This window comes from Pseudophryne corroboree, chromosome 2 (genome assembly GCF_028390025.1).
Source record: "Pseudophryne corroboree isolate aPseCor3 chromosome 2, aPseCor3.hap2, whole genome shotgun sequence".
NCBI classification, from domain to species: Eukaryota; Metazoa; Chordata; class Amphibia; order Anura; family Myobatrachidae; genus Pseudophryne; species Pseudophryne corroboree.
Window position 1 is genome coordinate 394,336,847 of NC_086445.1, and position 13,047 is coordinate 394,349,893.

A 13,047-nucleotide genomic window follows, 5' to 3' on the forward strand; every position below is an offset into this window, starting at 1 on the left:
CATCTTTTTAATTGACCATGTGGAATTGAATTAAGCCAATTCGGGTGATGACAACTATTTATATTAATATAAGCCTGAGAGTCTGTTTGTTTAATGAAGGTTCTGGTACAAAATTTCCCATCATCTTGTGAGAGGGTAATATCTAAAAAGTTAACTTCCTTATAATCTATACTAAATGTTAGCTGTATATTCAAATCGTTTTCATTTAAGTATGCACAAAATATATCCAGGGTTTCCCTATCACCTCTCCAAATAAAAAGGATATCATCGATATACCTTCGCCAGGACACCAGGTTCGCTCCATACGGGTTCTGGGACCAGATGCAATCTGTTTCCCATTGACCCATAAAGATGTTAGCGTACCTTGGAGCGAACCTGGTGCCCATGGCCGTGCCGACCTTCTGGATAAAAAAATCCCTTTCTACCATGAAATAATTATTATTCAAAATAAAATGAATACCCTCTAAAATAAATTGTTGTAAGTTTTCCCCTAAAGTGCTATTGTGTAGGGCATTCTTAACCGCTCTAATTCCAGCCTGATGGGCAATAATAGAATAAAGTGACTTAACATCAGCCGTAACTAATATTAAGTTCTCTTCCCACGGAATCGTGGACAAGAGATTTAAAAGATCTTTTGTATCCTTTAAGTGTGAGGCATTTTTTAACACCAATGGCTGCAAAAAATAATCGATATACTCCGACAAGTTCGCCGTTATAGACTCTATACCAGAGACTATGGGCCTCCCTGGGGGCTTGGTAGGGTCTTTATGTACTTTAGGGAGCAGGTACATAGTGGGCACTATTGGTTTCTCATTTATGAGGAATTTCACTCACCTCCCTTTCCTCCAATACCCCTAGGTCACTGAATTTATTCACAAGTTCTTTAAAACTTATGTTGATCCTTTCTGTGGGATCCGACCTAAGTTTTTGGTAAGTATAGCGATCTTCTAAATGGGTGTTTATACCCTTTGTGTACCACTCCCTATCCATTACCACTACCCCCCCCCCCCTTATCCGCAGGTTTGATGACTATTTCTGTATTCTGCTTTAGATCCCTTAAAGCCGCCCTCTCTTTTGAGGTAAAATTGTGCTTTATCCCTGTTGGTCTCAATCCTCTCACATCTCCCTGTACCAATTGGCAAAAAGTATCAATAAAATTCCCCTTAACGTGAGAAGGATAAAATACAGAATTTGGTTTAAAAGGTGTGTGATCAGTTATTTCTATATTACCTAAATCCTGTACTGATTCTTTTGATAAGAAAAAAAAATTAATACATAATTTCCGTATGAATTTATGGATGTCGACAAAAGTCTCGAATTTATTAATCGGTATAGCAGGAGCATATTTAAGGCCCTTTTCTAGGACTTTCTTTTCATTCTCTGTGAGGACGTGGGAGCTAATATTAAAGATTTTGATACCTTTTATCTCTTCATTGCTTCCTTTATTGATTCCAGACATTCCTACATCCTGTGTGGGGGTTCCCTGAAGGGCCTGGGTTTCTAAAGAGATAGTTTTCCTTTTATTTTTATTTTTCCTTACCCATTTTTTCTTAGGGTTTTTCTTCTTCTTTTTAGCCCCTCCCCTCTTCCCCCTATGTGTCCTTTTTCTTATTCCCAATCCCACCTCCTCCTTCTGTCCCCTAAAAAATTAATCTCCCTTTGATGATCATTAAAGACCCCATAGCGATTTCATACGGAAATTATGTATTAAATTTTTTTTCTTATCAAAAGAATCAGTACAGGATTTAGGTAATATAGAAATAACTGATCACATACCTTTTTAAACCAAAGTCTGTATTTTATCCTTCTCATGTTAAGGGGAATTTTATTGATACTTTTTGCCAATTGGTACAGGGAGATGTGAGAGAATTGAGACCAACAGGGATAAAGCACAATTTTACCTCAAAAGAGAGGGCGGCTTTAAGGGATCTAAAGCAGAATACAGAAATAGTCATCAAGCCTGCGGATAAGGGGGGGGGGGGTAGTGGTAATGGATAGGGAGTGGTACACAAAGAGTATAGACACCCATTTAGAAGATCGCTATACTTACCGAAAACTTAGGTCGGATCCCACAGAAAGGATCAACATAAGTTTTAAAGAACTTGTGAATAAATTCAGTGACCTAGGGGTATTGGAGGAAAGGGAGGTGAGTGAAATTCCTCATAAATGAGAAACCAATAGTGCCCACTATGTACCTGCTCCCTAAAGTACATAAAGACCCTACCAAGCCCCCAGGGAGGCCCATGGTCTCTGGTATAGAGTCTATAACGGCGAACTTGTCAGAGTATATCGATTATTTTTTGCAGCCATTGGTGTTAAAAAATGCCTCACACTTATAGGATACAAAAGATCTTTTAAATCTCTTGTCCACAATTCCGTGGGAAGAGAACTTAATATTAGTTACGGCTGATGTTAAGTCACTTTATTCTATTATTGCCCATCAGGCTGGAATTAGAGCGGTTAAGAATGCCCTACACAATAGCACTTTAGGGGAAAACTTACAACAATTTATTTTAGAGGGTATTCATTTTATTTTGAATAATAATTATTTCATGGTAGAAAGGGATTTTTTTATCCAGAAGGTCGGCATGGCCATGGGCACCAGGTTCGCTCCAAGGTACGCTAACATCTTTATGGGTCAATGGGAAACAGATTGCATCTGGTCCCAGAACCCGTATGGAGCGAACCTGGTGTCCTGGCGAAGGTATATCGATGATATCCTTTTTATTTGGAGAGGTGATAGGGAAACCCTGGATATGTTTTGTGCATACTTAAATGAAAACGATTTGAATATACAGTTAACATTTAGTATAGATTATAAGGAAGTTAACTTTTTAGATATTACCCTCTCACAAGATGATGGGAAATTTTGTACCAGAACCTTCATTAAACAAACAGACTCTCAGGCTTATATTAATATAAATAGTTGTCATCACCCGAATTGGCTTAATTCAATTCCACATGGTCAATTAAAAAGATGTAAAAGAAATTGCACGAATGACGATGTATACCATCAACAAGCGAATGATTTAAAATGCAGATTCGAAAAAAGTGGTTATGATGGTGGAAGGATCGAGCAAGCCATGTCTGATGTGAAGTCATTAGATAGAAAAACTCTTTTAAATAATGAATTAAAACCATATAAGAATAAGAAAAAGAATTATGAATGGGCTTTTATTACTAGTTTTAATACACAACATAAGTTATTAGAAAGGTCTTTTAGAAAAAACTGGAATATCCTAAAGAAGGACCCAGTGGTCGGTAATATGATTCCGGACCGTCCTGTTTTTATTTACAGAAAAGCCCCTAATCTAAGAAATTCCCTGGTAAGAAGTTATCTCCCCCCGAAAAGAAGAGAAGGCAGAATACTAACAAAAGGGTTCCACCGCTGTGGGGTCTGTATCGGGTGTAGGGAAATTAAAAGTGATGGCTCAAAAAAATTGGATATAGTATGTATTAATGGAAAAAGTGCTAGGATTCATGATTTTATCACTTGTAATGTCAAGAATGTTCTATATTTTATCGAATGTTCTTGCAATTTATTTTACATTGGACGTACCACCAGACCACTTAAGATACGGATAAGTGAGCATTGTAGAAATATAAAAAATGGTCTGACTACACATGCTCTGTCCAATCATTTTAAAACTCATCATAATAGTTCTTTAAAAGATATAATTAGATTTGCAGGTTTTAGATTAATTAAATCTACCAACAGACAAAAAGATATCATGTCAATCTTGGCAAAAAAAGAAATGCAGGCTATATATGAATTTAATACATTGCATCCATTTGGATTGAACAATGATTTCGAGTTGAAATGGTTTTTGTGATATTTATGATAATTTATGCTAATTTATGCTGTTTTTATGTTTATCTTTTAGAGTATCCGAATAGGAGTTGAGAATAAATATTTATTTATGTTTTTACTCTTAAAGTGTATGGAAATGTAAGGAGCTTGTTAATACATGAGATATGAGAGGTCGGAGACATTTGCGTGGTGACACTTCCGGGTCTGGCTGGCCTATACGCTACCAGGATGGTTGGCAGAAACGAGTGTCATAGGAAAGTATGGCACTTCCGGCTCTGGTTGGCAAGACGCGAGTAGCGTGGTCGGCGGAAGTCGACGGACGGGACTTCCGGTTCCGGCTGGCGCAGCGGGACAGGGAGGGTTCAAACGGTTACAGGATACGTAGTTCTGGCCACGGCTGGCAGATGTGCCTGGGGCTGGTTGGCGGAAGTGGAGGGCGGGAGCCCCTGGATGTCACCATAGAAACCGATTGGCTCAGAATCCCGGAAGTGACACGACGCAATTACTATTGGTACTCCATATCCATGATAATTGGATTAATACATACAGCTGTGTTTATTGAATGCATCAGAACCAGGATTGGTTTAATGGGAATTTAAATTCTGGACTAACAGACTGCCCCTCATCTCACCTTGAAAAAGACCTGCAGCAAAGCTGGTGGAAACGCGTTGGTTATTGAGGGGTCTGCAGTACAGTCTCTACTATTACATCTGGATTGCTGAACGATTACCAGGATCGAGCTCCAGTCTGCTTTTTCCGGAGAGGCGATTGGGAACTTATTAAGAACTTGTTTGAGTACTATTATTGGTACTCAGACCTGCTAGTAATTATTCTGACTCTCCTTCACAAAGGACTGTGCCAGTTTTCACGTGTTTTCGGTTTTATGTCACTATTGTATGTTTGTATTAAAGATGTTGTAATTATATTACACATGATACTTCTTTTTTATTCACATGTAAATTTATGAATGGAATAGTCCTATCTACTGAGAACGAATCGTCTGGATATCTATATAAGATAAGGAATACCCTTTATCCATTTGTTTTTGTTCTGTGCACAATTAAGTTGTGGCTGTGATTTTACTGGCAGAAGTGTGTTTACTAGCGCCAGAAGGAACGCATTCCCAATTCTTTTCTTCTCGCATCTATTGTTTGGAGTTCTTTGGAGAGAGACTCCTAGGGTTTGCGTTTTCCTTATAGGCTGCTTTTTGGGATTGCGCAAATATCAAATTGTCTAAAAGAACACCCTAGCTACACATTAAACAAAGTGAAACTGAAAGTATCACTGCACAGCCACGACCGGAAACTATTTACCCACGACCGGAAACTCTCATCTTCCCTTGACCGGAAGTTGTTTGCCGAATCCCAGAACACGTGGACCGGAAGTCGCGGTACTTTGGACTTACGCTTTTATGGTATATAAGAACACTCATTGTTACTTCACTATTAAGTATTGATAAAGATCACAAATACTCGAAAAGCGTCGGCTATCTGCTACCAACGGTGACTGCGACATCAGGATGGACCTCTCTTGTATCTACTAACTGGTGACTGAAGCTATGGAGCCCGGCAGGGTGTCTGTCTGGACACACCCTACTTTTTACACCCTTTTGGCACCACATCCCATCCATCGGGTACATCATCAGCAGGACTTTTTAATATTGTACTATACGTATATTTTTAATTATTGGGTGTATGCCTATTACACTAATGTGTTAAAAATATTTTTCATTGAAATAAATATTTTTTTGTCGTACTTGTATACGTTGATCCTTAGCACCAACTAGTCTAACACCACCACACCATTTGTCTATTTTCTGGGGACACAGGGAAATCCTAAGTGTTGAGACCACAGGTTGCACTAAAGGAATTTGCGCCCCAGACCCTCACCTACCCATTTGCCTACACAGGTTCTGTGGCTGGCTGACTTCAAGTCTGTATGTCACCTGGTTTTAATCAGCCCCAGAACCTGTGTAATTTATGAGTGTTCCAGTTTAAAGGGATATTATGGTCAGCCTATTTTATACCATACTTGCCTACCTGACCCTTTCCATGAGGGAGAAAATGCTCTGTTCCTGGACTTTCCTGGTAATATATGATTGCCATCACCTGTGGTGAAACACCTTTCTTTTCAATTAACTAGCTCACCACAGGTGATGGCAATCATACATTACCAGGAAAGTCTAGGAACAGAGCATTTTCTCCCTCATGGAGAGGGTCAGGTAGGCAAGTATGGTTTATACCCAACTTAAGTAATCATCGATGTTTAAACCATCAACTGGTTTCTTGGCAATGGAACAAGAAACAAAGTATCACCTGGCGCCAATTAAATCATTAAATCCATTTGCCTGCAGCTTTCCACTAAGGCTACGGCCACACATAGCAGCCAAGCGGATCCCGTTCAGCGGGCCCCGTCCCGGCAAAGCGGGTCCCATTCAGCCAGACCCGCTTGGCCACTATGGTGGTCATTCCGAGTTGTTCGCAGCAGTTCATCGAATCGCAAACGGCAAAAAAATCGCACACTGCGCATGCGCGAAAGCAGAAATGCACGTGCGCAAAGGGAGCGATACGACGCTTGTGCAAGTTTACTAACTGAAATTCAGCTCGTACTACATCACCGAAAACAGGGAGTGACCGAGGCGTGACAGAGGCTCGGCTTCGCTATCTAACGAAATGGGCGTGAAAGTGGGTGGCTAGTGTGGGAGTATGCAACCGGCAGTAGGCGTATTTTGTGCAGAAATGCATAGCCGATGGTAAAAAGTACACAACAAATGTTCGCTATCTTGACGCAGCCAAGGAGTAAGTCTGCAGCTACTCAGCACTTGCGAAGTACTGTTACAAGTGTGTGTGCCCTAATTAGCAATTAATTGGCCAATGAATTCACCTGTTCACCAATTACTTGCCAAATACTGCAGTTACAAAAGACTCCAAACAGCACTTGTATGCCCACATAACATTTTTATTGTTACCAGGTATAAATCTGACACAATCACAAATAATGCACTGTATTTTATTTATTTGGTTAAATACTTTGATGTTAACTGCATGTTTAAATTATTTGATGAATACTTTGCAATTTAATCAAGTGTGAATAAACCAACTCATAAAATACATCAGCTAAATGTTCTCGACATAGACATCTTACTTTGTACATAAGAAATAACATGAACAACATAATGCAGCCTACACTTTAATGTTACTTAATAACAATTTTGATTTTGTTTGTGGGAATATGTGTCCATATCTAATACTATGACATGTTGCCCCTAGTAACCCAAGTTCAAAAGTAGTTTTTTTTGCTTTATATGGCCAGTTAAGTGTTGTGCAAGGCATACATGTTTTAAATTATAATATTTAATGTTTGTATGAATATTCTGATTGTTCCCTTGTTACACAAATGTCAATATGCCATGTTAAAGTTTACAGGGCACAGTTTTCAAGAGTACATAACCTAAAAATAAAACACACAAACAAGTTTTTTTTTTTTAACTTCAATAAACAAAGTAAAGCAGCAACACAACATGGCTACAAATGAGCATCACATACAAAGATGGACATAGCAACAAGCAGATGCCAGTGCCAAATTTGACATAGCAGAACCCAGTACTATGGTAACACCATCTTCTGACAAAATATGATGTTTAATATTTACTAAGTACAGTATATGTTGTGAATCCCTAGCCAGACGATACTTTTAGGGGAACTGAGGTCGATTCTGGAACCAACACACAAACCCAAACATACACAGCATGCTAGGAAGAGGAAGATGGCTCAGGTGTAGACGAAAATAACTCACAGGCTACAAATTTTTAACCCAAAAAAATACCCTTTCACTTTGAGGGAGTTGTACATTCTGGCCACACAAGCTAAAAAAAAAAACATCGAGGCAACATGTCAAACATGGGTGCTGGGCATCTGGAGAGACATCACTTTCTTTTCTTTTTCCCCGCCTGATGTTGTTCTTCCTGGCTCGGTCTGCGAAGCGACCTTCGAGGGCCTGCCCAGTGGGATGTTCTTCCTGGGCAGAGGGAGGGGAGGGAGCAGATGTGGCTGGCTCTCTGCCACTGTGGGCAAGGCAGCCAGCGATGTCCTGGAGCCCTTGCAGAATGGAATTGGCAATTTGTTGGAACGAGGAGGCGAGTTGCTCTTGGCCCTGCCTGATCTCTGCCAGACCTTGGCAGAGTTGAGCTACACCTTGCTCCACAATAATTCTGTGCTCAGTGAGCCGAACAGGTATCTGGCTTACCTCCCGGATCATCCTGTCCTGAAAAGCATTCAGGCTCTCACCATACCTGGCTATTTGAGACAGGATGTCCGGGATAGCAGAGGGTTGGGTGGGGGGGCCAGTTGGAATCTGGACGGATGGAATCTGTGGTCCCACAGTGCCAGAGACACTAGGTCCCCCCACCTCAGCCTTAGCCACGTAACCCTCCTCTGACTCTACCTGCTCACCCACCTGTGCTGTGTTATGTTAAAAGCAAATAGAAGAATGTTAGGAAAAAGGGAAGTAAAAAACAACATTAGACTTTTGGAACCACTAAATGTCATTTTTCAGAATATGTGTGTAAACTTACCTGGCAAGTCATGTGGATTCACTATTTCAGGCAGGTCCGTGTCCATATGAGACACCCCACCCGCCTCCTCATAGCTCACACAGTCCATCGCCAGCTCCTCAAGATCTGTGTATTCCACAGTGGCAGCTGGACCTCCCCCTGTTGCCCTCGAGGCATTCCACTCCGCAGACCTCTTGCCCTTCAGGCGGGATTTGAAGGTTGCCCAACTACATATGTGATTAGAATTAGGGGCAAGGGACATAAAAGTTATGAATACCTGCTTTAATTGATAGTACACATGTTATGTATTTGGTTGCTATAGGCAACATCACATCTAGCTAAGTTTTTAATAATACTTGGGTCAGAAAATGGTGTGTCACTTACCGTCTTCTAACTTCCTGTGAGGTGCGGACAATTGAGCCGACTTCATTAACAGAATCAGTGATGTCCCTCCAGATTCGATCTTTGGATGCAGCATCCATGTTTTTGCTGCCTCTATGAATTTTTTCCATGGCCTGTGTGACCAAAACACGTAACTTCCTCTTAGTGAAGGCGGGCTGTCTTTTTTTTTTTTTTTGGATGTAGCCTGTGAGCTATGGTCCTGTCCCTCCTCACCATCTTCCTCTTCACTAGCTGCTTGTGTACTTTGGGTTTGAGATGGTAGGCCTGAATCTCCCTCAGTTTCCCCAGTATCTATGTCTGGCAGGGGATTCACTCCTAACTCCTGTGTATCAGAAGATGGAGTTTGAACAGTACTGGGTCCTGCACTTTCAACATCCGCACCGGCAGCTTCCATCATCTGCCTCCGCATTGCTAGGCGCCTATGTGTCAAAGCGGACATCTGCTGCTGCACCTGGTCCATCTCTGCTGTCATCTGCTCACGAGTAGCCATGTTGCTGGTGGCATCTGTGTTTGCACAGGTGTCTAGCGATTTATAGCTGCGTGTGATTTTCAGTGCGGTAATTCGCACAGGTGTCAATTATTTCCAGTAATTGTTGTATTGGCTATTTAAAACCCTTGACTGCAGCCTGTGTAAGTGGGTGTATGATGAGAAATCCTGAAGCAAGACACAAGCAAGGTGGACGTGGTGCCTATCACATTTCAGAGTGAGTTTTTATTGCAGTATATAGCATGAAAATGTGCGTTTGTTAGCTTGCAAATTTGTTACTGTTGTGTTGCGGATGGCGTATTTGAAACATATTTTATTTTGTATTTTCAAATAAATTAGTATATTACCAAACCAAGTATGTATGGGTGTGCAATGGTCCTTTGTAGTGGTTTAAAATGGGTTTTTGTTGTTTGGTGTTTAATGTTTTTTTTTTGTTTGTTTTTTACATGTAGTATCTAATAGTTATGTTACCTGTAATTTCCAGTGTGGCCATTCTAGTGCTGAGAGTGGTTTTTTAATTTCTTATTGGCCATTTCTCTCTCTTGTAGGTGTCTCTATTGTTTATTTTGAACATTATATTTGGAGTGCCAAAGTAGGCCACTTTTCAGTTCATTTATCCAAACAAGTGTTCCTTTATTTTCTGAGCAGGTAAGTTGCCTGTCCCTGAGTGGCATGGTGTGAGTTTGGTGAGAGTGTGTATCTTATTTCTTATTGGCCATTTCTCTCTCTTCTAGGTGTCTCTATTGGTTATTTTGAACATTATATTTGGAGTGCCAAAGTAGGCCACTTTTCAGTTCATTTATCCAAACAAGTGTTCCTTTATTCTCTGAGCAGGTAAGTTGCCTGTCCCTGGGTGGCATGGTGTGGGTTTGGTGAGAGTGTGTATCTTATTTCTTATTGGTCATTTCTTTCTCTTGTAGGTGTCTCTATTGTTTATTTTGAACATTATATTTGGAGTACCAAAGTAGGCCACTTTTCAGTTCATTTATCCAAACAAGTGTTCCTTTATTTTCTGAGCAGGTACGTTGCCTGTCCCTGGAAGGCATGGTGTGGGTTTGGTGAGAGTGTGTATCTTATTTCTTATTGGCCATTTCTTTCTCTTGTAGGTGTCTCTATTGTTTATTTTGAACATTATATTTGGAGTGCCAAAGTAGGCCACTTTTCAGTTCATTTATCCAAACAAGTGTTCCTTTATTTTCTGAGCCGGTAAGTTGCCTTTTTTTAAATTTTTGGATTTGTTTTTGTGTTAGAAACAAAACATACTTAGAAGTTTTTCCATATATTGTTGCAGTAATTATATAGGTATGTTTTTTACCACAAAAACTTTGTTATTTGTGATGGTAACCTATGTTGTAGGTACTTAGCTAACTGTGGCTTAATGGTTTTTTGTTTTTGTTTTTTGTTCCGTATTTTCATCATGAAGATATGGAGTATGCTCCTGCAGTAAGTGAACACCCATACACTTTTACTTATATATTTTTTTCCAATGTGTGGTGTTAATTGATAGTGTGTTTTAATGATTCTTACCTTCATTTGAAGTTGGTGATGTCCATTCATGTGGCAGCTGAAGCCCTCCCACCACAACCCACGGAACCACTCCCACCCCAACCGGCGCAAGCACTCCAACCCCAACTGGCTCCTCATCCTCCAAGGCAACGGAGGCGTTCAAGGCCACCTCATCTAATCCTAGACACTCTCTCCATAATAGAGAGGGATCTAGAACAATCCATTAGGTATCCTACAGCAATACCAGCATTGACACAATTCCTTGCTGTGTTACATTTTTTGGCCACTGGTTCGTACCAGCATGTCGTAGGAGATCTGGTTGGCATGTCACAGGGCCAGTTCAGTAAGGTCCTGCGGCGTGTCAGCCAAGCTTTCCTAACCAGAGTGAAGCAATTTATATCAATGCCTTTGGATGTTGGTGCCCTGGCTGTGGTGAAGCGGCAATTTCAGGAAGGGGGTAGTCGCTTCCCACACGTTATTGGGGTTGTGGATGGGACACATGTTGCTATTGTTGCGCCAAGACATAATGAAGAAATCTTTAGAAACAGAAAACTGTTTCATTCTCTGAATGTAATGGTTGTTTGTGGCCCATCCCTCCAGATCCTGTCCCTGAATGCTAAGTTCCCTGGGAACTCCCATGATGCCTATGTCATTAGACAATCAGGGATATGGCAAAGATTAAGAACGATGGAAGGCCAAGACATGTGGCTATTGGGTGAGTTTTGTATTTTTCCATATTTGAGCAGTCATATTTTTTGAATTACATTCTTTAATGTTTTTTTCACCTTTTTGTAGTCTCATCTTATCAAACAGGAGACCATGGATATCCTTGCACCCCCTGGCTCATGACTCCTTACAGTAAACCCAGGCCAGGACCACAGACGGCATTTAACTCCGGGCTTACTGCCACTAGACAGCTGGTGGAGCGCACGATTGGTGTTCTTAAAAGGCGTTTTCATGTGCTCCACCGCACTGGTGGCGACATCATGTATTCGCCGGAGATGGTAAGTAAAATTGTGGTCCTACATAACATCGCTGTAAGGAGTCGCGTAGAGCTTCCCCACACGGAGGAATTGACGGATGAGGAGCCAGGGGTTGGCCGAACATTCCGTGGGGGGAGTGTGTACCGCCGGGTGAATGCTGTAAGGACTAGAATTGTGCGGGATTATTTCAGGTATTGTGCTTTTTATTTATTTAGTTTTGTCTCCCAAAACTGTCTGTATTTGTTTTTTATTTTTGGACTGATGGCATTTAGGTAGCTTGGTAAAGTTCAGAGTGTGTTGCTTTTGTTTTGTGAGTCTTTATTATTGTTTCAGTACATAATTAATCTGTAATGTTCTCCTTATCATGTTTGTTGTGTAAGATTGTTGTAGACAATGGTTTTATTTTTTTAATGTTAAAAAAATTATTAAATTTGGGTTAATTGTGTTATTAACCAACATTTAAAAAAAAAAAATATTTTTATGTTTGGCTTGTGCATCTGTTTACAAAAAAAAATTACACAACATCTGATCCTAAAATTCTAAAACTTTGTGACTTTGTGTAGCTGATTGTTCCAGCAATATGTGGTGAGTACACAGATTGTAACACTTACTTGTGTTTTTTGTTTATTTGTTTAAGCTTTTTGTGTTCTCTCTCTCTCTCTCTCTCTCTCTCTATATATATATATATATATATATAGACGTATATGTTTATGAATTCTGGAAAAATATTACTGGTATATGTGTGTGTTTGTATCTATATAACTATCTAGAGACATATATCAAAATATTGTCATGTTTTTTTATTTTTCCCTTTTATCCTACAAACCTACAATGCTAGTAATTTCTAAGCATGTCTTTGGAATACAAATTTTCATCAATTTGTGTGTGTGTGTGTGTGTGTGTGTATGTGAGTGTTTGTTTGTGTGTGTGTGTGTGTGTGTGTGTGTGATTGTGAGTGAGTGTGTGTGAGTGAGTGTGTGTGTTTCCGCGGGTGCGAATCTCCGCTGATGCTAAATGTACACACTGTCCTGCACATTAATGTACATATATCAATAAAGTTTAATACAGATGACACCATACAATTTCAACCAATCAAATGCCACCACACTCTATAAATATATGCCCATGTATGGAAAACGCCATTGGCACCATGCGCGCAGCTGCCTTTTTACGCCAGGAGCTGCGAGTGCTAATATCGGTCATGGACCGCCACGTAGGCCGCGCAGGGCTCTTTATCCCCAATAGGGATAAGCGCGAGGCCTACGCGGAGGTCCGCCGCAAGCTGCGGACACACACCCGGACACGG